The sequence below is a fragment of the Schistocerca gregaria genome, chromosome 3 (assembly GCF_023897955.1).
Source record: "Schistocerca gregaria isolate iqSchGreg1 chromosome 3, iqSchGreg1.2, whole genome shotgun sequence".
Lineage (NCBI taxonomy): Eukaryota > Metazoa > Arthropoda > Insecta > Orthoptera > Acrididae > Schistocerca > Schistocerca gregaria.
The window spans coordinates 798633130-798656005 of NC_064922.1; positions in this window are offsets into that span (position 1 = coordinate 798633130).

Below are 22876 nucleotides of genomic sequence, written 5' to 3' on the forward strand. Positions count from 1 at the left end.
TTATTGTTGTGTAACGTCTCCTCAAAATGTTTTACAGGGCTGAAAAATCCAGACTGTTCGAAATGCTTCATCATTATAATATTGTGTTGTTCTCGATCTTGAGTAGCCTGAGACCAATATGCAAAAAGGATGGCATGATAAAAATTTCCTTTACTGTGACAGTCGCAAAGAATCGATCGCATTCTTACAGCTGATTCATTTTTTAATAGCCACACATAAATTCAATCTATGCTCTGATGACCAATTACGAGGAAAACATTGAGAAAATTGATGAAGCCAAGCTTGTGGATATATGTCATTACTAAAATTCCTTAATGTTTTAAATTTAAGTATTGTGATGAGCTTATAGTCAAAGTCATCGTGTCGCCGAGACGCAAATCGGTCATTCTTACGTCGTACCGATGGATCCATCTCAGGGCTCCTTTCAGAATCTCCGAAATACCATGCATTATTATTTTTTGACTTTTCCGTATTTTTAAATACCTCTTTCCACGTCGGAGCGCAAGTATCCTCTGAAATATGTAGTTCTATCACCCTTGCCTACTGAACTTGTACTTCCCGCATTTCTCTTTTGTGTTGCGTATTGATTTGTTTGTAACTCTGTTTAAATCTCCTAATTTCCTCATGCTCCTCTGTGTCAGTAAAGACTACAAGTCTTGTATCACTCAAATCGTCATCTACCTTCGTAGATAAATTTATTAACTGATCGGAAGGTTCGGTCACTTTTTACGATAATGTGCTGATTTCCTCCGGTTGTTTTTGTGACCCAAGTTTTATAGTGTCCATTTGTGTAGTAACCGTATCTACTGTGTCCTTTAGGTTTTCCAAATTTTTCACAAGTTGTGCGATGGTATCGGTAGATGGAACAGATTCAGTTTTTGCCTGGAATATGTCGTGATTTTCGAGTACAATGATCTGCAGTTTTTTGATGATTGCTTCATGATTATCTAGTATGTTTTCATGCCGCGAAAACATAGGCTGAAAATGAGCACAGATTTGCGTTTTTACATCTTCAGGAATGTTTTGACATTTCCATTAGATTTTGGGTATCCCAGTGGTTAAATCTTTATGTGTTAGTTCAAGTGTTTGTTCAGATGTGTCTAATTTTTGCAGTTGCTGCTGTATTTGTTTCTCATTTTGTTCTTTTGTATCTTACTTTTGAAGCTTTTGGTCTTTTTGATTAAAAATTTTGAATTAATTGTGATAATAGTGCATAAGTAGGTGAAACATGTTCCTTTGTGGTTCTCGTCACTGCGTTTGCACCGGCAATATTCGTAATATGAAAATCAGGGAGTGTGTCTTGACGTAATTAAGAAAAGCTTATTGATGCATAACCTGAAACTACGGTATTTGCAAGATTTTGTTCTGCATTCTTAAGGCGAACTGTTACCCACTGATCGATCGACGATAGTTCCTGTTCACTGATTGTATCAATTTCTACTGCGTTATGTACTGTGGGGCACATGTCAGTAGTAGTACAAGGTTCGTGTGACGCCACTCTGCATTGTTGCCAAATTTATTCAAGATGGCGTCGATGACATCATCCAAGATGGCGGTATGTAGACTTGGCAACAGCGCTTGACGTCTACATCTACATCTACATCCATACTCCGCAAGCCACCTGACGGTGTGTGGCGGAGGGTACCCTGAGTACCTCTATCGGTTCTCCCTTCTATTCCAGTCTCGTATTGTTCGTGAAAAGAAATATTGTCGGTATGCCTCTGTGTGGACTCTAATCTCTCTGATCTTATCCTCACAGTCTCTTTGCGAGGGAGCAATATACTGCTTGACTCCTCAGTGTAGGTATGTTCTCGAAACTTCAACAAAACCCCTTACCAAGCTACTGAGCGTCTCTCCTGGAGAGTCTTCCAGTTGAGTTTATCTATCATCTCCGTAATGCTTTCGCGATTACTAAGTGATCCTGTAAAGAAGCGCGCTGCTCTCCATTGGATCTCCTCTATCAACCATATCTGGTATGGATCGCACAGCGCTGAGCAGTATTCAAGGAGTGGACTAACAAGCGTACTATAACCTACTTCCTTAGCTTTCGGATTGCATTTCTTTGGGATTCTTCAAAGGAATCTCAGTCTGTCATCTGCTTTACCGACAATCAACTTTATATGATCATTCCATTTTAAATCACTCCTAATGTGTACTCCCAGATAATTAATGGAATTAACTGCTTCCAGTTGCTGACCTGCTATATTACAGATAATTGATATGAGATCTTTCTTTCTATGTATTTTCAGCTCATTACACTTGTCTACATTGAGATTTAATTGCCATTCCCTGCACCATGCGTCAATTCGCTGCAGATCCTTCTGCATTTCAGTACAATTTTCCATTGTTACAACCTCTCGATATACACAACAGGATTCACAAGAAAAGCCTCAGTGAACTTACGATGTCGTCTACCGGGTCATTTATGTATATTGTGAATAGCAACAGTCCTATGACACTCCCCTGCGGCACACCTGAAATCAGTCTTACCGTGGATGACTTCCCTCCCTTGAGAAAGACACGCTGCGTTCTGTTATCTAGGAATTCTTCAATCCAATCACACAATTGGTCTGATGGTCCCTTTGCTCTTACTTTGTTCATTAAACTACTGTGGGAAACTGGACTGAACGGCTTGCGGAAGTCAAGAAACACGACAATTACCTGGGAACCTGTGACTATGGCCCTCTGACTCTCGTGGACGAATAGCGCCAGCTGGGTTTCACGCGATCTTCTTTTACGAAACCCATGCTGATTCCTACAGAGTAGATTTCTAGTCTCCAGAAAAGTCAGTATACTCGAACATAATATGTCTTCCAAAATTCTACAACTGAGCGACGTTAAAGATATAGGTCTGTAGTTCTGCACTTCTGTTTGACGTCCCTTCTAGAAAACGAGGATGACCTGTGCCCTTTTCCAATTCATTGGACCGCTACGCTTATCTACAGACCTACGGTACACCGCTGCCAGAAGGGGGCAATATTCTTCGCGTACTCTGTGTAAAATCGAACTGGTATCCCATCGTGTCCAGCGGCCTTTCCTCTTTTGAGCGATTTTAGTTGTTTCTCTATACCTCTGTCGTCTATTTCGATACCTACCATTTTGGCATCTGTGCGACAATGTAGAGAAGGAACTACAGTGCAGTCTTCTTCTGTGAAACAGCCTTGGAAAAAGATATTTAGTATTTCGGCCGTTAGTCTGTAATCCTCTGTTTCAGTACAATTTTGGTCACAGACAGTCCTTCAAGATGTCGGATTTTGGCAGGGAGGAAGCCAATTTGGCTACCTGCACTAACCTTACCCTCCAGAAAAAGTTTGGGCCAAATCAAATTCCAACACGAAAATCGCTCCATAAACCATACTTGTTTTTATTTTTATCCTTTATCATTTATTATGCTGCAAAGTGTTTCAATGGTCCCCACATGGGGGCAAGTTGATAGTGGCGAGAGGCAAGTTGATACAAATGTATAAATAATAAGCTAATTGACGTTAAGATAGCAAATAATCACTTAATAGATAATCGAAAACATTTATTTATCAGAATATAGTACAAAGGTAACGTAGGACATATTATTAACTTATTTTAAAAGCACAGATCATGAGATTGTGTCCATAACCTACTGAGAATCACTGATTATAAAGTCAGATGTACACTGAATACAGTCTTTACCACATTCTATATGAGTCCATTCTTGGCAAGAAATGCACTGATCTAGTCCTGACCTGGCTTGGATTCGGAGAATTGTTCCAAACATATGATGCAGACTCTGATGCAGCATTCATTTTATTTTTTGGGACGCATTTCTTTTTCTTCACCTTGTTATTCTCCTTAGTCTGACTCTCTATCATTTTAAAAAGCTTTTTTTGCGTTTTCTGGCTTGCTTACCACTTTAGTTTCCTTTTCTTTGGCATCCTCTTCCAGTCTCTCTTTTACTGGTGCGCTAGTAAGGATAGCTGATTTTAAAGATTTCTTCCCTTTTTTGATTTTTTTTACTCTCAAACATTAGAGTAGGGGCAGATGTCTTGAGGTCTTACAGTGAATACACCTACAGAAACATACTTACTTGTAGATGGAAGTGCAGATGTAGTCTCAGTTCGGTTCACTTTGCACTGTAGGCCATAAGCGTTGCTTGTCCCAGCCTGAGAAGTCTTGACAGTGCTGTCTTGTGAAGTCATCTCTCTATCCCTGACTGCACTGGACAAGAAGTCATCATCAATAAACACTTATCTGTTTTATGGCGCGATTCCTGTTGCTTGAAATCCTGATATAATATTTGTAGGATTTATTGCTCTTTGTAGTGCCGTCTTTACTATGCCAGGAATTTCGTAGATTGTTACAGTTTTACCTGGAGTGTTGATCATCCAGTCTTCGACTGAAGTGAAGTAACATTTCTAGAAAGGCCCACAAACTGAACTGTAAAGCGGTTGCTGGCTGTGGGAAGTGTGCGGGGGGAAACGACAATATGATGATACCATTTTCTTTGCAGAAGTTGAGCACTTCAAGAGATAAATGTGATTCGTGGTTACCCAAAAAGAACATGCAAGAATTGCTCTTGGTAGATCTTAGGTGGGCGTGATAATGTTTAATGAACTTCAAAAGCCATTCTGGTGGTCCGTTAATGATGAAGTGATCCTTGAAGAATACTCTTGGAAATATCACCATGGGAGGAACTGACAGCGAATACCGTGGTGACAGTCTGCCCCTTTTCTGCTGATGTAGCTTTTCCTACTTGGTGTACTCCTTTCTGAGTAAATATTTTGTTTCGTCTCTGAACTGTTAGCAGTCTCGTCGACATTCCAAACATAATTAGGTTCGAATTTGTATTTATCTCAAGTATTCTTGAAATTGTCAACAAATAGATCAACTGGCTTTATTAAAACTGGTAGCACGACTAAGGCTCGTAGCCTCTGGCTCCCTGATTGATAGTCGAGGGTGTCTTCCCATAAATAAGCTAAACCAGTCCTTTGTAGCCATTTTATGGTTAATCCATGAATCAGGCAATGTAATGATATACCTGTTAGCCACAGCAATTTCCTAAGCTTAGACTTTGATGTTGTGGTGTAAGACCATAGTAGATTTTAGAAGAGTGTATTATACGCTCTTCGAGTTGAGTTTCTAATTGGTCTGGAAATATTTGTCTTGGTTTGGCATTCCCAATTGTAACCGTATGACCTTGCGATTCACATTTTTTCTTATAAATGTGAACAATGTCATTTTTTCGATCTCGAAGGCTGCAACTGCTTCTTGTAAAGACATGGTTTTGGTCTTAATGGCTTCATAGGCTTTTTAAAAGCTCTCATTCGGGACTTTCCCTCTATCTGTCTTCCTGGTATAATTCCGCACCATGTAAGAAAAGACAAAACTGTAATTTTCACTATATTGGGGTATGTTGAGACACTGTATGATTCTGCCCCAGCTATGCGTATCAACTTGCCCATTGAACAAGTGTCTCGTAAGTCAACTTAAGTTTCCGAAATATAAAGTCTAGAAAGCTGAATCTATCACGAAATTCTTACCAAGAAACAGGCGTTTAACTGTGCCAAAGGTGAACTTCCTGAAGAATATCCTCTTGGTGGTACGCCAACTCAAACACACGAGCCAACCATTACTTTCTACTCCTGAAAACAAAATTTCAACAATAAAAACGCGTAGAATACTCTGTTGACAGCTGGACGCCGTGTGGCACTGTGTCACGGTAAACGACAGCCTCTACTCACTCATGTCCGCCCTGCGCATGGGTGTTAGCTCACAGTCGCAACTGTATCAACGTGCCCACATATCAACTTGCCTCACTCTCCATTAATATTGTTGACCTACATTCACTATAAATTTACGCCAAATTCGTATTCCAACACGATAATGTCTGAAAACTGTACTTATGTTTATTATTACTATCATTTATAATCATTTATTATTTATTCAATATGTCCGATTTTGGTGGGAAGAAGGCCGTTTGGCTTACATTCATTTCAAAAAATCTGTCACTAGTTCAAATTTCAACACCATCATAGAGCACACGTACGAAATAGTCCACACCCTACGTACTTTACTGTCACTTACCTACTTTCACTGCTAACCTATCAAAATCGCGTCAAATAACAAACTTCACTTGTACTAACTTCATTCACATCCTCTGATTTTGCAAGGAAAAAGCACTGAAGTCTTTATTTCAAGCAGTACAGTCATCACTTGTTCTCCAACAGACTTGGTATGCATCTTAGAGATCGCAGTCCAGTCACCACAAGGGCCCCAGTCCAACTGTGTTAGTTCACATGGTCATCGCTGACTCACGCTGGCCCACACGCCACCAGCGAGCGAGCAGTTGCTCACGCCACAGTCTACTGGCACCGACTTGTTTCACAGGCCCGCACTGGACCAACGATGTAAACATGTTTTCGTTGACAGTGGAGTCTGACCCCACCGACCAGTTGGCGCCAAAGGTGTTCGCTGGACAAATTCAAACCTGCCAATGCCGACCGTTTGCCATCCACCGCATGTCTTTGCGCGGCCTAGAACACCGTGCTACACGTTTCGCGCCAAAGTTCATTCAAGAGTGGAACCCACCATGACTGTACAACAGCACGTTTGGTCGCCACAAGACCCCTCTCTAAGTTAATTGACTGTCTCTGTCTCGCTCGCACATTATAACCGGACACACGCTACGCCGCCATCCAACCACTTACGTCACACACCCTTGATCACCCCCCCCCCCCCCTCCATACACGATAGGGACATAGTCTTCTGTAAATATGCTAACATCCACATAATGCATTTAACCTATGAATTACCTAAGTACTTAATTCCATTTCAGTTTTAATCATATAAAATAATTTAATTTACAGTTTCATATACGTATGCAAAGGTGTTCTACTACCTATTTTCAACTACTTTTCGAGGACCAGACCGCCACCTCTTCCTAGGAACCCTCGCCGAGTTTGAATTCTGTCAGTAAAGAAAGGTCACATGAGCTTTCGCTAGCAACCAAAGAAAATTTCATATAAAGAAAGGGAACTTGCACTAACCTAAGCCACCCAACCGCCACTTCCTCCTATGAACCCTCGCAGAGTTTGAATTCTGGCAGTAAAGACAGGTTACTTGCGCATTCGCTACCAACCTAAGAAAATTGTGCTTAAGGAAAGGACACTTATAATAACTTCATCCACCCGACCAACACATCCTCCTAGGCTGAGACACCAAGTGTGAAATCGCCAGTAAACAAAGGTCACTTGCGTCTTCACTACAAACGTAAGAAAATTGGTGAAAACGTGGCACACCACCACCACCACTTCCTAGGGGGTGGGTGGTAAAAGTACTCAACCGGCACTAGGATGATGGAAGGAGAAGGAGTATACTTTATTTACGGATGGAGTATATGTATCACAGAACACATGCACCGACATGTCCCACACGATACAGATCTGCAAACCACTCCTACATAACTCATTTATAATGCTCTAGACACAGGCTTGTTAATAGTGAACATTTAACAATTAGCCATAGCTCAGCCTATATACATGCGAACCTTTCGTAAATAATGCAAAACATTTACGTCCAAATAGCCAAGGAACTACTAATTTTCCGAAATAGTTTCAGTGCAAACCTGTAAACTGCTCCTAAATAATACAGAAAAATGATATTTAGACACATTAAGTACTCGTAAACTATTCATATAGCCCCTGCTCCGCTTCCAGAAACATAAGGTGGCGGCACCTCCCTTATATGTAACACCTGTGAAATTCCTATCCAAAGAAGTGCTCATCTACACACAGATGCTGATGTGATCAGCCGGGAGCGCTACCCCAACTTCAGCCGAACACAGACCAAGGTTGTATGTACGCGCCCTTAATGACCGAGCGTTTATTTACACACACAACACGCACTCCAAGCACAGCCTCGCGCATTCGGCCTTCCTCACTCTAACTGCGGTCCGGCGAAGACACTTCAGAATTCCATTCCACAATAGCAGAACCTGCATTCCCCCCTGAGCGATTCCAACGGTTCATAAGTGACGATTTACTGACGCTTCACTGCCCGCTAGTAACTATCATTTTTATATAGACCTAATGAAGTAATAGTATAAATTCTGACTCGTGATCGGATGTGATCTGTGGACACTACATCTGGCCGCAGGGCTATATTGCGCTCATACCATACAAAGCAAATGTTTTACAATCGCGGAAAGATAGCTCAGCTTAGGGGAACCGGGAAGAAGGATGTATGTCTGACGGGACGGAAAAGTAGGCGATCTAAGGTTATCGCCCGTTTTTATGTGGTGAACGTTCTAGTCTCAAAAGTGTGTGTTTTTAAGTTCTCTCTCTCTCTCTCTCTCTCTCTCTCTCTCTTTATCTCTGTATTACCAGAACAGTAATTTACACGTGATAGTTTGGATGATTTACGTAAAAATGTGTCGGACTGCGTTGCGTATAGATATCACTTCGTTCTTGATCTTCCTAACTCTACGCTACTACATTAAGGCACTTTGAAATTCGTTACTATTGATCGATATGGTGTGCTCCAAGACTTGGTCTCATCTTTAGAAATGTGGTGCACTTGGAAGGGTTAGGACTAGGAAAACTCTATTCAGTCAAGAGAGGTGGAGTGTAACTGTATTCGTCTGCTTGGTTGAGGATTAATTGGCTAGCGATGTTGCAGGGCAGGTTGGTCAACGCCCAGGTGAGGATGGTCTTTTAACGTAAGAGGGTGAGATTGCTCTGTGACAGTCATATGCAAAGAGATAGAGAGATTGATCGAATACTATGCGCGAGGTCTTAGAATTATGCATAGCATTGTCTGGTATACTTTGATCGTTTTTATGTGTTCGACAATTAAGTGTGAATGGACGTACTGAGCAGTCATCTATCAATGCTCTCAATGATACTTGGAAAGAAGGGGGGGGGGGGGGGTATAGTTTAACTATGATACTGAAATTAGGAAAGCATGCTGTCAGTGTTGGACTTAATGTAAAATTTTTCACGATATCATAAATACCATAGATAATATTGCAGTAGATCAGTGGTGTCTTCTCCATCCCATCTGTGCATTGGCTACCACATAATGATTGAGTGACAAAGCTTGTTTGAGTTGGGGAACAAATTTTGGTTGATGGACCACAACTTCTGGGGCTACTAGCACCGAAAACGGTGATCCGGTACTTACTTGCAAAATGAGCCATCTCTAGCAATGGAACACAGAGTTATCAACTATTGGGTCACTGCGACATTTGAGTTTAAATGTAGAGACCGTCAGTCAATCACTTTCGGGGAGGGGGGGGGGGGTAGTTTGGAAAGTCGCCACAACACCGCGAGGCTCTTCTAGTTTCCTAGTGTTGTAGGTGTCATTTATTTCAAATGGTTGAGTGTTATGCTATAGACCGTTAGAATATGATTTACAAGGTGCAACATATAGTTTCCTGTGAGCGGCCGTGCATCAGTCCATGTTAATGTCTGTTCAGAATCGCGGCAGAAAGACTAAATGTTCGGCAGTCTGCAAAAGCGTGTTAGAAAACAGTGTTTGACCAAGGTTCAGAGGTAGCTTCTCATTCGCTTAGAGTATGGGTGATCAACCTTTAAATTGGTCTCTGCAGCGTCTGCATATTTCATACGATCTTGTCCATATAGGAAGCTGCAGTTTGAGGAGTCGGGCTTGGTGAGCTGCTAGGGATTCTTGGATGGCGCACTCTCAGTTATTTAGGTAGAGTATTGTAAATTCCGTTTGTCTGCGCTGGAGGTGGATCGCATTGGTGCCTTTTTGACTTGTAAACAGGTTGAGCTCTTATAGTAGGTAATTGTTTTCACTGTTTGATGGTAGAAATTAAAGATGATAGGATGTTGAGGATCTATTGTACTTGTATCTAGTTTGGGGCGTACAACATTGCGCACATTTGCGGCGAATGGTCAAAACAAGGTCCAGTTACAGTAACTGAGGTGGTTCTCTTTCTAGACCGGCAGCAGAAGGTAATGGATATGTCTTTCTCCTACTTAAATTCAGAGATCAGATGGGCAAAGATCTGGAAATGGGATCAGCCGAACGATGTGTAGGGTGTGACTAAAGCCAAGTTGGAATTTTACTGCAGCATGCAGTTTGCGAATGGTGACGGATTTTGCACTGGGTCCAGCCATCTTGAATAACGGTACTTGCATAATCAACTGACTTGACGACAGAGCGGTCTGGTGGTTGTGACACGAGCTAAACACAGTTGAACTTGGAGATAGTTTTGTTAGGTCAACGAATTGTATGATCTTCCACAAAAATTCAAACACCCCACCAAAATCGGACATCTTGAATGACGCCATCTGCTGGTGGCGATGTGTACTAACCCAGTTGCACTCCAGGCCTCGTGGCGAACACACTTGCATGATATAAATAATAATAAATTATTATAAATAATAATAAACGATGATAAATGATGATAAATGTTAACAGATAATAATAAATTACTGGGACAGTTGTCCGAATACAGAGACCTGATGGATTGTAGCGATCTGTAAGAGTTAACTTTGCTGTCCTCTAGACGACCGAATAGCGAATAGTATGTGTTGGGCGGCTTTCGTGATCAAGTCAGAATTTCAGAAGATGATCGATTTAGTTTGGAGTGTCATTCGATTGGGTGTAGATTGTTCGGTTGACCACTTCTGCACATTTGCTGCCTTTATTTAGTTTAGTGACGATCGATTGTGGTGTGCTGGATACACGTTTGTCTGTTCTCTAGACCTGGGACTGACCTTAGTTGACGTGTAAATTATAGCCAAGGTCTTGGATATTTTACATGACTGAGAACGGTATTTTAGAGTTGAAATTTAATTTTTTGTATGTTTGTTTCTAGTTAGTCGGTGTTTTACAGCATGCAGTAAAGTTCAACGTTTGTAGATAATTAATTTGAATTCTATATGCTGGGAATTACGATGAACTAGTGTTCAGTAGGGTGTAGCCTAGTGGATGATATTGAGAAGTACAGGTTAAATGGTGTAATATTACGAAGAAAGTACATGTGTTCTTGCAGTCTTTGAGTCTGAGGATATCTGTAAAAAAGCGAAGAGACAAGGAGGGAGAGACAGTAAGGCGTTTGTGCTGAGGGGACATGATACCGAATTTGTAAAAAGAGTTCTGATGGTGACTTAAGTTCACTGATGTATGAGGGAAAATTAGCTCTGAGTGTTGGGTCTGTAGAAAGAAAGAGAAGGTTCACGGTGATTTCCTAGGGTTGGAGAGCATTACGGTATACAGATGCTGTAGGAATAGGATTTTTTTTTCGCATGCCGTAGAGATGTAGATGTACTGGAAAAGTCCACTGTTTTTTGTCAAATGTGTACATCCTGTTAATGTGGTTTACATTGTGTAGCGTTTGTATTGTAAAGTTATTATTGTTTGTGTTATGTGATGAAAAGACAGCAAGTCTTACGGACGGTAGAGATATTTCCGGAGTAACAGTGGTCAAGAGAGTGTATTTCCGATACTTAGCTCATTGTTGAATGCGAATCAATTGAGACCACGGTCGTAACATTCAACTATAAGTATAATGACATCAACGACTTCGGTATTCGAGAGTGCGAAAATCATTGTTTGGTCCGTCTATGAGTCTGGAGGTGTTTGTAGAAAAGAACCGAGCACATAAGGATGAAAGACAGTAACGCAATTTTTGTTGAGGGGGAGCGATCGCCGAATTTGTGGAACAGTTTTGAGAGGGACTTCCGTCCGTTGATGTAGAAAGGCTGATTACCGCTGAGTGTCGCGTGTGTAGAAAGAAAGAGCAGGTTCACAGAGCTTCCTTAGGAATGGTGAGCATTGGGGCATTTATTCGGTATTACTGTGGCTTACATTGGGTAGGCATTGTATATATTAGATAGTAAAGTTAGTATTGCGTATGTTATGGAATGACTAGAGAGGATGACCACGTGTGTGTGTGTGTGTGTGTGTGTGTGTGTGTGTGTGTGTGTGTGTGTGTGTGTTAAGCACGGCTTGCAGAGACGAGTGGCACCTGGAGATGCCTCGAATATGAGACTGGTGTGAGCGCTACTTGGAATGCATCTTTCACCGATGTGCGGTGGCGGCGGCTGGCGGGTGCAAGCTGTGGCCACCTCACTTCACAGAGGTCGCGGCGTGCGCGGTGAAACATCAGTCAATCGTCGTCACTTATGGTTCGTTAGAATCGCTAACGGGGGAAAGCAGGTTCTCCTATCGTGGAATGGAAATCTGAAGTGTCTTCGCCGGACTGCAGTTAGAGTGAGGAAGTCCGAACGCGCGCGGGTGAGCTTGGATTGCGCGTTGTGTGTGTAAATAAACGCTCGGTCATTAAGGGCGCCTACTTACAACTTTGGCCTGCGTTCGGCTGAAGCTCGGGGTTGCACACCCGCCGGACCACATCAGCACGTGTGTGTAGGTGAGCACGTATTTGATAGGAATTTTACAGGTGTTACATATGAGGGATGTGCTGCCACTTCACGTCTGCAGAAGCCGAGGAGCGGCTGAGCGCGGTTCGACATCTGAGGTATACGTCACTGATCGCGGCCTCCTGTGTACTCAATGGACTGTGCTTGCGCACATTGATGGCATTAATTCTAAATCGGGTGGGTAGGCCTTCATATGCGCAATTTGAATAGTTTACTAGTACGTATCGTGTCTACACACCATTTTCTGTATTATTTAGGAGCAGTTTGCAAGTCTGCACTGAATAAATTTCCGAAAATCAGTAGTTGTTTGGCTGTTTGGACGTAATATTTTCTATTATTTTCGAGTGGTTGGCATGTCTATAGGCTGTCTTATGGGTTATTTTTAGCTGTTTACAATTAGCAAGCGTGTGTCTAGAGCATTATAAATGAGTTGTAGGAGTGGTTTGCAGATCTGTGTGGTGTGGGACATGTCGGTGCATGTGTTCTGTGATACATATACCCCATCTGTAAATAAAGTATACTCCTTCCTCCCTCCTACTGCAGGGTGAGTCATTTTACCACCCACCCCCTAGGATGTGGTGGTGGTGGTACGCTCCGTTTTCAGCAATTTTCTTTCATTGGTAGTGAAGACGCAAGTGACGTTTGTTTACTGGCAAATTTCACACTTGGCACCTGATCCTAGAAGGAAATGCTGCTCAGGTAGATGACGTTAGTAAGTGTCCTTTTCTTAGGTTGGTAGCGAAAGCACCAGTGACCTTTCTTTACTGTCAGAATTCAAACCGGTGAGGGTTGCTAGAAAGAGGTGTCGGTCTGGTCCTCGAAAGTAGTTGGAAATAGGTAGTTGAACACCTTTGCATACATATAATATGAAACTGTAAAGTATTTAATATGATTAAAATTGAAATGGTATTAAGTACTTAGATAATTCATAGGTTAGATGCATTATGTGGGTGTTAGCATATTTACAGAAGACTTTGACTGTAGCGTGTATGGAGAGAGGTGATCAAGGGTGTGTGTGACGTAAGTGGTTGGATGGCGGTGCAGCTTGTGTCCGGTTATAATGCTCGCGCGAGACAGAGGCAGTCAATTAACAGAGCGAGGGTTCTAGTGGCCGCCAAACGTGCTGTTGTGCAGTCATGGCGGGTTCCACTCTCGAGAAAAGCTTGTCGCCAAATGTGTAGCACAGCGTTCTCGGTCGCACAAAGACACGTGGTGGATGGCGAACGGTCGGCATCGACAGGTTTGAATTTGTCCAGCGAGCAGCTTTGCCGCCTACTGGTCGGTGGGGGCAGACTCCACTGTCCACGAAAACATGTTTACATCGTAGGTCCAGTGCGGGCGTGCGAAACTAGTCAGTGCCAGTAAGCTGTGGCGTGAGCTACTGCTCGTTTGCCGGTGGCATGTGGACCGGTGCAGGTCGTCGGTGACCATATGAACTAACTAACTACTATTACGGGAGAGGTGGTTGTTCTGGGTACTGATATCTCAGGATCTATGCACCCAAACTGCTTGAAAATGTAATCACATGTCAGTTCTTGTATAATATATTTGTCCTAGGAATACCCGTTCAACATCTGCATTTCTTCTTGGTGTATCAATTTTAGTGGCCAGTAGTGTAAGAAATGATAATGAATGATAATAAATGATAATGAATAGTAAAAACGACAAGTACAGTTTTGCAGGCATTATCCTGCTGGAATTTGATCATGGATGACGTTGTCGACGCCATCTTGAATAAATTTGGCAACAATGCAGGGTGGCGTCACTCGAATCTTGTCCTATTACTCACGTCCCTAGGCACTATTATCAAATTCTTGGCTTGAAAATTTGTCACTTCATTACTCGCTGGTGTAAACAAGATACACTCGTCGTCACTGTCGTTTCTCAGTTTGCGTTGCAGCATAGTTTTACACTCTTCACTCGCCATGATTATCACACTATTTTACACAATAACACAAAAAAACTTAGAAAAACAAAAATAAGTAGTAACAGTAAAATAGCACTGAAAATGATCAATACCTACTTAGTGGATGATGTACCCGTGGTCTACGGGTGGCATCTCTGATTCATAAGCAAAATGTCTTCGGTCCTGGGTTCGATCCCTGCCACTGCCTAAATTTTGATAAATAATCAGCATTGGCGGCCAAAGACTTCCGGCATAAGAAGTCAGCCTCATTCTGCCAACGGCCTTGTCAAAGAGGGTGGAGGAGCGGATAGAGCTTCAGGGCATTCTCTTGTCCTAGGGGTGGGAAATTGCCCCTAAATGCGGAAGAATCAGCAATGATCAACGACATGAGGATGCAGAAGGCAATGGAAACCACTGCATTAAAGACACGTAACGTGTATCCGCAGGACATGTGGCCTGTAGTTGAAGAGGTGTCATGCTGATTTCTCCATTGGCAAAAGATTCCGGAATAGTCCCCCATTCGGATCTCTGGGAGGGGACTGCCAAGGGGGAGGTTACCATGAGAAAAAGATTGAATAATCAACGAAAGGATAATGTTCTACGAGTCGGGGCGTGAAATGTCAGAAGCTTGAACGCGGTAGGGAACCTAGAAAATCTGAAAAGGGAAATTCAAAGGCTCAATCTAGATATAGTGAGAGTCAGTGAAGTGAAGTGGAAGGAAGACAAGGATTTCTGGTATCGGGTAATATCAACAGCAGCAGAAAATGGTATAACAAGTGTAGGATTCGTTATGAATAGGAAGGTAGGGCAGAGGGTCTGTTACTGTGAACAGTTCAGTGACTGGGTTGTTCTAATCAGAATCGACAGCAGACCAACACCGACAACGATAATTCAGGTATACATGCCGACGTCGCAAGCTGAAGATGAACAGATAGAGAAAGTGTATGAGGATATTGAAAGGGTAATGCAGTATGTAAAGGGGGACGAAAATCTAATAGTCATGGGCGACTGGAATGCAGTTGTAGGGGAAGGAGTAGAATGAAACGTTACAGGAGAATATGGGCTTGGGACAAGGAATGAAAGAGGAGAAAGACTAATTGAGTTCTGTAACAAGTTCCAGGTAGTAATAGCGAATACCCTGTTCAATAATCACAAGAGGAGGAGGTATACTTGGAAAAGGCCGGGAGATATGGGATGATTTCAATTAGATTACATCATGGTCAGACAGAGATTCCGAAATCAGATACTTGATTGTAAGGCGTACCCAGGAGCAGATATAGACTCAGATCACAATATAGTAGTAATGAAGAGTAGGTTGAAGTTCAAGACATTAGTCAAGAAGAATCAATACCCAAAGAAGTGGGATACGGAAATTCTAAAGAATGACGAGGTGCGTTTGAAGTTTTCTAACGCTATAGATACAGCAATAAGGAATAGCGCAGTAGGCACCACAGTTGAAGAGGAATGGACATCTCTAAAAAGGGCCATCACAGAAGCTGGGAAGGAGAACATAGGTACAAAGAAGGTAGCTGCGAAGAAACCATGGGTAACAGAAGAAATACTTCATTTGATTGATGAAAGAAGGAAGTACAAACATGTTCCGGGAAAATCAGGAATACAGAAATACAAGTCGCTGAGGAATGAAATAAATAGGAAGTGCAGGGAAGCTAAGACGAAATGGCTACAGGAAAAATGTGAAGACATCGAAAAAGATATGATTGTCGGAAGGACAGTCTCAGCATACAGGAAAGTCAAAACAACCTTTGGTGACATTACAAGCATCGGTGGTAACATTAAGAGTGCAACGGGAATTCCACTGTTAAACGCAGAGGAGAGAACAGATAGGTGGAAAGAATACATTGAAAGCCTGTATGAGGGTGAAGAATTGTCTGCTGTGATAGAAGAAGAAACAGAGGTCGATTTAGAAGAGATAGGGGATCCAGTATTAGAATCGGAATTTAAAAGAGCTTTGGAGGACTTACGGTCAAATAAAGCAGAAGGGATAGATAACATCCTATCAAAATTTCTAAAATCATTAGGGGAAATAGCAACATAGCGACTATTCATATTGGTGTGTAGAATACGTGAGTCTGGCGACATACCTTCTGCCTTTCGGAAAAGCATCATCCACACAATTCCGAAGAAGGGAAGAGCTGAGAATTATCGCACAATCAGCTTAACAGCTCATTCAACGAAGCTGCTTACAAGAATAATATACAGAAGAATGGAAAAGAAAATTGAGAAGTCGCTAGGTGACGATCAGTCTTTCTTTAGGAAAAGTAAAGGCACGAGAGAGGCAATTCTGACGTTACGGCTAATAATGGAAGCAAGGCTGAAGAAAAATCAAGACACGTTCATAGTATTTGTCGACCTGGAAAAAGCGTTCGACAATATAAAATGGTGCAAGCTGTTCGAGATTCTGAAAAAAGCAGGGGTAAGCTATAGGGAGAGGCGGGTCATATACAATATGTACAACAACCAGGAGGGAATAATAAGAGTGGACGATCAAGAACGAAGTGCTCGTATTAAGAAGGGTGTAAGACAAGGCTGTAGCCTTTCGCCCCTACTCTTCAATCTGTACATCGAGGAAGCAATGATGGAAATAAAAGAAAGGTTCAGGAGTGGAATTAAAATACAAGGTCAAAGAATATCAATGATACGATTCGCTGATGACATTGCTATCCTGAGTGAAAGTGAAGAAGAATTAAATGATCTGCTGAACGGAATGAACAGTCTAATGAGTACCCAGTATGGTTTGAGAGTAAATCTGAGAAAAACGAAGGTAATGAGAAGTAGTAGAAATGAGAACAGCGAGAAACTTAGCATCAGGATTGATGGTCACGAAGTCAATGAAGTTAAGGAATTCTGTACCTAGGCAGTAAAATAACCAATGACGGACGGAGCAAGGAGGACATCAAAAGCACACTCGCTAAGGCAAAAAAGGCATTTTTGGCCAAGAGAAGTCTAATAATATCAAATACCGGCCTTAATTTGAGGAATAAATTTCTGAGGATGTACGTCTGGAGTACTGCATTTATGGTAGTGGAACATGGACTGTGGGAAAATCGGAACAGAAGAGAATAGAAGCATTTGAGATGTGGTGCTATAGACGAATGTTGAAAATTAGGTGGATTGAAAAGGTAAAGAATGAGGAGGTTCTACGCAGAATCGGAGAGGAAAGGAGTATGTGAAAAACACTGATAAGGAGAAGGGACATAATGATAGGACATGTGCTAAGACGTGAGGGAATGACTTCCATGGTACTAGAGGGAGCTGTAGAGGGCAAAAACTGTAGAGGGAGACAGAGATTGGAATACGTCAGGGCAAAAACTGTAGAGGGAGACAGAGATTGGAATACGTCATGCAAATAATTGAGGACGTAGGTTGCAAGTGCTACTCTGAGATGAAGAGGTTAGCACAGGGGAGGAATTCGTGGCGGGCCGCATCAAACCAGTCAGTAGACTGATGACCCAAAAAATAAATTGTGGAAAAAGCGACTGCGAGATGATTATTCCAATTCCAGATGCATGCCACAACTACTTTGCTCATAACAATACAGTACAACAATACTAAACTACAACTGCAAAGTAAATTCCTTACATAGAATTACGTGCTAACAGTAAATAATAACTAACATCTTATCACGTGCTAATTATTCCAACTACAAGAAAATCTGTGAAATATCCTCGGGTATGGTTCGCTAGTGAAATGCTGGTTCTTTACAGGGTGAAACTACTGAGTTGAAACTACTGGTGAAACTACTGGTGAAACTACTGGTGAAACTACTGACTGGTTGAAACTACTGCCTCTTTACTTACTTTATCATTTAAAATACTGACCTAAAGTATTTTCTCCGACAAAGAAAACTCAGACTTAACCCACTCATTTATTACCCACAATATACAAGCCCAACGTAAGCTCACTGCTATACAGTGAAAACATTGCTTTAAATAATTAACCCAAAAGAATGGCACTGAATTGCAACAAATCGTAACAGTAACCCATACTTTTTCATAAGTCACTTACCTCACAGACAGTCTTCATAACACGAACAACAGCAATTACAGCAAGCAGAACCTACATCCAGCAAAATAAAAAGACTCTACTATAGACGCTAACTACTAAGAGGACATACAGTTAGCAAAAGAAAGATTTTGTTGAAGAGCAATCAATATATTTAAAAGATTTTTACCTTTCTTATGCGACATCCAGTTTCGAAAATTATATAGTTGCCAATAATTCCACTATCCAGTCATTACCAACTCCATCCATCCTCATATTACAATGCATGTCCAACTAGCACTGAGTCTCCACTAATGAAACATGTCCAAACCCTTCTCTTTCCGCTCGCTAAGTAACAGACCGTCCGACAACAGAATATTTTGCCGAGGGCGCATAGCGCTGTCAGTGATATTAATACAGTCTATAACGCTGCCAACATACAAATGGGCTGCTTACACACTGTCTTATTTCAGAAGTACCTAGAAGTATTTGAGAGAAAATATTCTTAGTGTCATATATCTCAAAACAGTATACAGGGTGAGTCACCTAACATTACCGCTGGATATATTTCGTAAACCACATCAAATACTGACGAATCGATTCCACAGACCGAATGTGAAGAGAGGGGATAGTGTAATTGGTTAATACAAGCCATAAAAAAATTCACGGAAGTATGTTTTCTAACACAAATCTACGTTTTTTTGAATGGAACCCCGTTAGTTCTGTTAGCACATCTGAACATATAAACAAATACGTAATCAGTGGCGTTTGTTGGATTGTAAAATGTTAATTACATCGGGAGATATTGTAACCTAAAGCTGACGCCTGAGTACCACTCCTCCGCTGTTCGATCATGTGTATCGGAGAGCAGCGAATTACGTAGGGATCCAAAGGGAACAGTGATGGACCTTAGGTACAGAAGAGACTGGAACAGCACATTACGTCCACATGCCAACACCTTTTTATTGGTCTTTTTCACTGACGCACATGTACATTACCATGAGGGCTGAAGTACACGTACACACGTGGTTTCCATTTTCAATTACGGAGTGGAATAGAGTGTGTCCCGACATGTCAGGCCAATAGATGTTCAATGTGGTGGCCATCATTTGCTGCACACAATTGCAATCCCTGCCGTAATGAGTGTCGTACACGCCGCAATATATCTGGTGTAATGTCGCCGCAGGCTGCCACAATACGTTGTTTCATATCCTCTGGGGTTGTAGGCACATCACTGTACACATTCTCCTTTAACGTACCCACAGAAAGAAGTCCAGAGGTGTAAGATCAGGAGAACGGGCTGGCCAATTTATGCGTCCTCCACGTCCTCCACGTCGAACATCCTGTCAAGGGTCAGCCTAGTGATAATTGCGGAATGTGAAGGTGCACCAACATGCTGATACCACATACATTGACGCGTTTCCAGTGGGACATTTTCGAGCAGCGTTGGCAGATCATTTTGTAGAAACGCGATGTATGTTGCAGCTGTTTGGGCCCCTGCAATGAAGTGAGGACCAATGAGGTGGTCGTCAATGATTCCGCACCATATATTTACAGTCCAAGGTCGCTGTCGCTCTACCTGTCTGAGCCAGCGAGGATTGTCCACGGTCCAGTAATGCATGTCCCGTAGAATCACTGCCCCGTGGTTTGTGAAACCCGCTTCATCGATAAACAGGTAGAACTGCAACGCATTTTCTGTTAATGCAAATTGACAGAATTGCACTCGATGATGAATGTCATCACCATGTAATTGCTGATGTAGCGACACATGAAACGGGTGAAAGCGGTGACGATGCAGTATGCGCGTGACACTACATTGACTCAGTCCACCGGCTGTCACAGTGTCCCGTGTACTCATGTGTGGGTTCATGGGAACAGCAGCTAGCACACCAACTACACCCGCTTCACCTGTGACGGACCTGTTACGGACTTGTTTGCGTGCTACGACCATACCTGTTGCATACAGTTGGCGGTATATGTTTTGCAATGTGCGGCACGTTGGATGCTCTCTGTCCGGGTACCGTTCTGCATACACCCTGCAGGCTTCAGCTGCATTTCGGCGACACTCGCCATAGATGAGTATCATCTCCGCCTTTTCAGAGTTCGAATACAGCATGGTCACAATTCCTACAACACTACCCTATCACAGACGTCTGGTAACACGGTGTACTACAGTTGGTCTGCGTGCGGAGAAGAATGCAGAATAACAATAGCAGCAAGCGCCAGATGCGGACACTGCGACAGCTAGACCAAACCACAACAGTGCACTACAGCCACACTCGTAAACACGGTCGTCATCGTAAACATGCCCCTGCAGATGCTGCTCGCCGACCGTGGCCCTTGTTTCTTACAACACGCAACTGAACGTCGGAGGTTTCAAGCGTCAACTTTAGTATACAATGTCTCCCGATGTAATTTACATTTTACAATGCAACAAACGGCACTGATTACGTATTTGTTTATATGTTCAGATGTGCTAACAAAATTACGTGGTCCCATTTCAAACAACGTAGGTTTGTGTTAAAAACATACTTCCGTGAACTTTTGTATGGTTTGTATTAAACAATTATACTAGCCCTTCCCTCACGTACGGTCTGTGGAATCGGTTGTTCAGTATTTGTTGTTTTTTACGAAAGATATCCAGCGGTAACTTTAGGTGCCTCATCTTGTATAAGCCAGAGACGCTAAACGCAAAATAAGTAAATAAATAAATAAAATGAATAAAATTTTGGAGTAATATTCATAAAAGAACATGACCGACTCTACTTCTCTTTCAGTGAATTTATGTTGTGTTTGTTCCTATAAATAAACACGTAGAAACCTTTGTAGATCGACAATACTTAATTTCAAGACAGTGGTCACAATGAAAACTATTTTTAACCCTTTTTGGTGTTAGAAGATAATACGAACCAGTGACGAACCTTAGAGGCATTCTTTGATGTGTATTACATTGCATATAAATGATGCTCAGATTAACTAATTCTATAACTGTAACAACTGCTATGTCTGAATCTTTGGAAACTAGATCTATAGAAAAACACTTCCATATTTTCAATACCTGACGTATTTCCAAGTACAAAATCAGGATCTACATCACTGTTAACAAAAAGTGTATTACTCTTGTCATTAACGTACACGCCAGGCATGCATCTGTTTACTCGGTTGTAAGATTATGACGCCACTATCTTGTTGACACTGTCAAGAAATTGTTTGCATCGAAAGATAAGAACATAACTGTTGTAAGGCAAAACAATGAATATGGCCAACAAATGCTTTCTGGCAGCTCAAATGGAGCTACTTGTTGCCGGCATGTAGTGCAGTTCAAACCACTACTGACAGAGTGATCAGACTAATTAACACTACATTAAGATGTATTTTGTTCCGCTGATCCCTTTAAGTTTTGAAAGTGCCTTAAGACCCGTGTTCTGTATTCGAGTAGCTTTATGGCTACCCCTTGTACACTGAATCGTGACATACGGTTTATTTCAGAGTTTCTTCTCATTTTAACAACTTTTGTCTATCGGGGAGAGTCCGTACAACATTTCCGCCGTCGTGCACGTTGTGAGCTGCGGCAAAGACAGCCATCTCGGCAGCCCTTAGGGCGGCGGCCTGTGTACACCCGCCACTCCTGCCTATGTCTGTGGCGGGCACGGGTGCTCCAGCCCTCTTTAGGGACGAGCCTCCACTATCAGACTCCACTTAGCTGGCGAGTCTCCGAGTGCACCCCGAAACACCCACCCCACTTTCCCCTCTCAAGTCCCTGGAGCAACGACGCTCCCTCAGAAGAGAACCTGCTAGACATGTTACTCCTGTCTCCGGTGGAAGACCACCTACATGATTTTCATTTAAACTGAATATTCACCTACAAATCAAAGGTCTCGCACAATTCCTTTCCGTTTCTTTCACTTCCCGATAAATATCTCGTTTAGATTTTTTAAAGTGATACGTAGTTTTTTTTGTCTTCATTCTGAAACTTGGTTTGATGCAGCCCACACTGCTAATCGGAGTTTTGCCAGCTTCATGTACACCACATAACTGTTGCAACCTACGTCCACTTGAATCTGCTTAGAGTACTCAAGCCTTAGTTCCCCTCTACAGTGTTTGTGTCGTAGACTTCAATCCATTACAGAATTAAAAATTCCTAGATGTTGCAGGATGTGTCTATCAAAAGATTCTCTCTCTCAGACAAATTCCGCCATACATCTATTTACTACCAAGTTCTCTGCAATACTTCTGTGCTGGGTTTCAGATCTACCCACATAATAACCAACTCTGATCGGAAATATTTCAGAAGCTTCTATTCTCTTCCCATCTGACCTGTTTATTGTGCAAGTATCACTTCTATACAAGCTAGACTCCACACAGAAACCTTCACAATAGACTTCGTAGCTCTTAAATTTATAGTAGATGTTAAAAAATTTCATTTCTGAAATTTTATGCTTCCTATTGACAGAACTCATTATATGTAATGAAATGACCTGACCTAATTTCCACAGTATTACAAGATTAAATTTCACTACATCAACTGTCTGTGTTTCAGTCTGTTCACACCCCTTTTTCTCACGAACGAGTAGAGATATAAAAT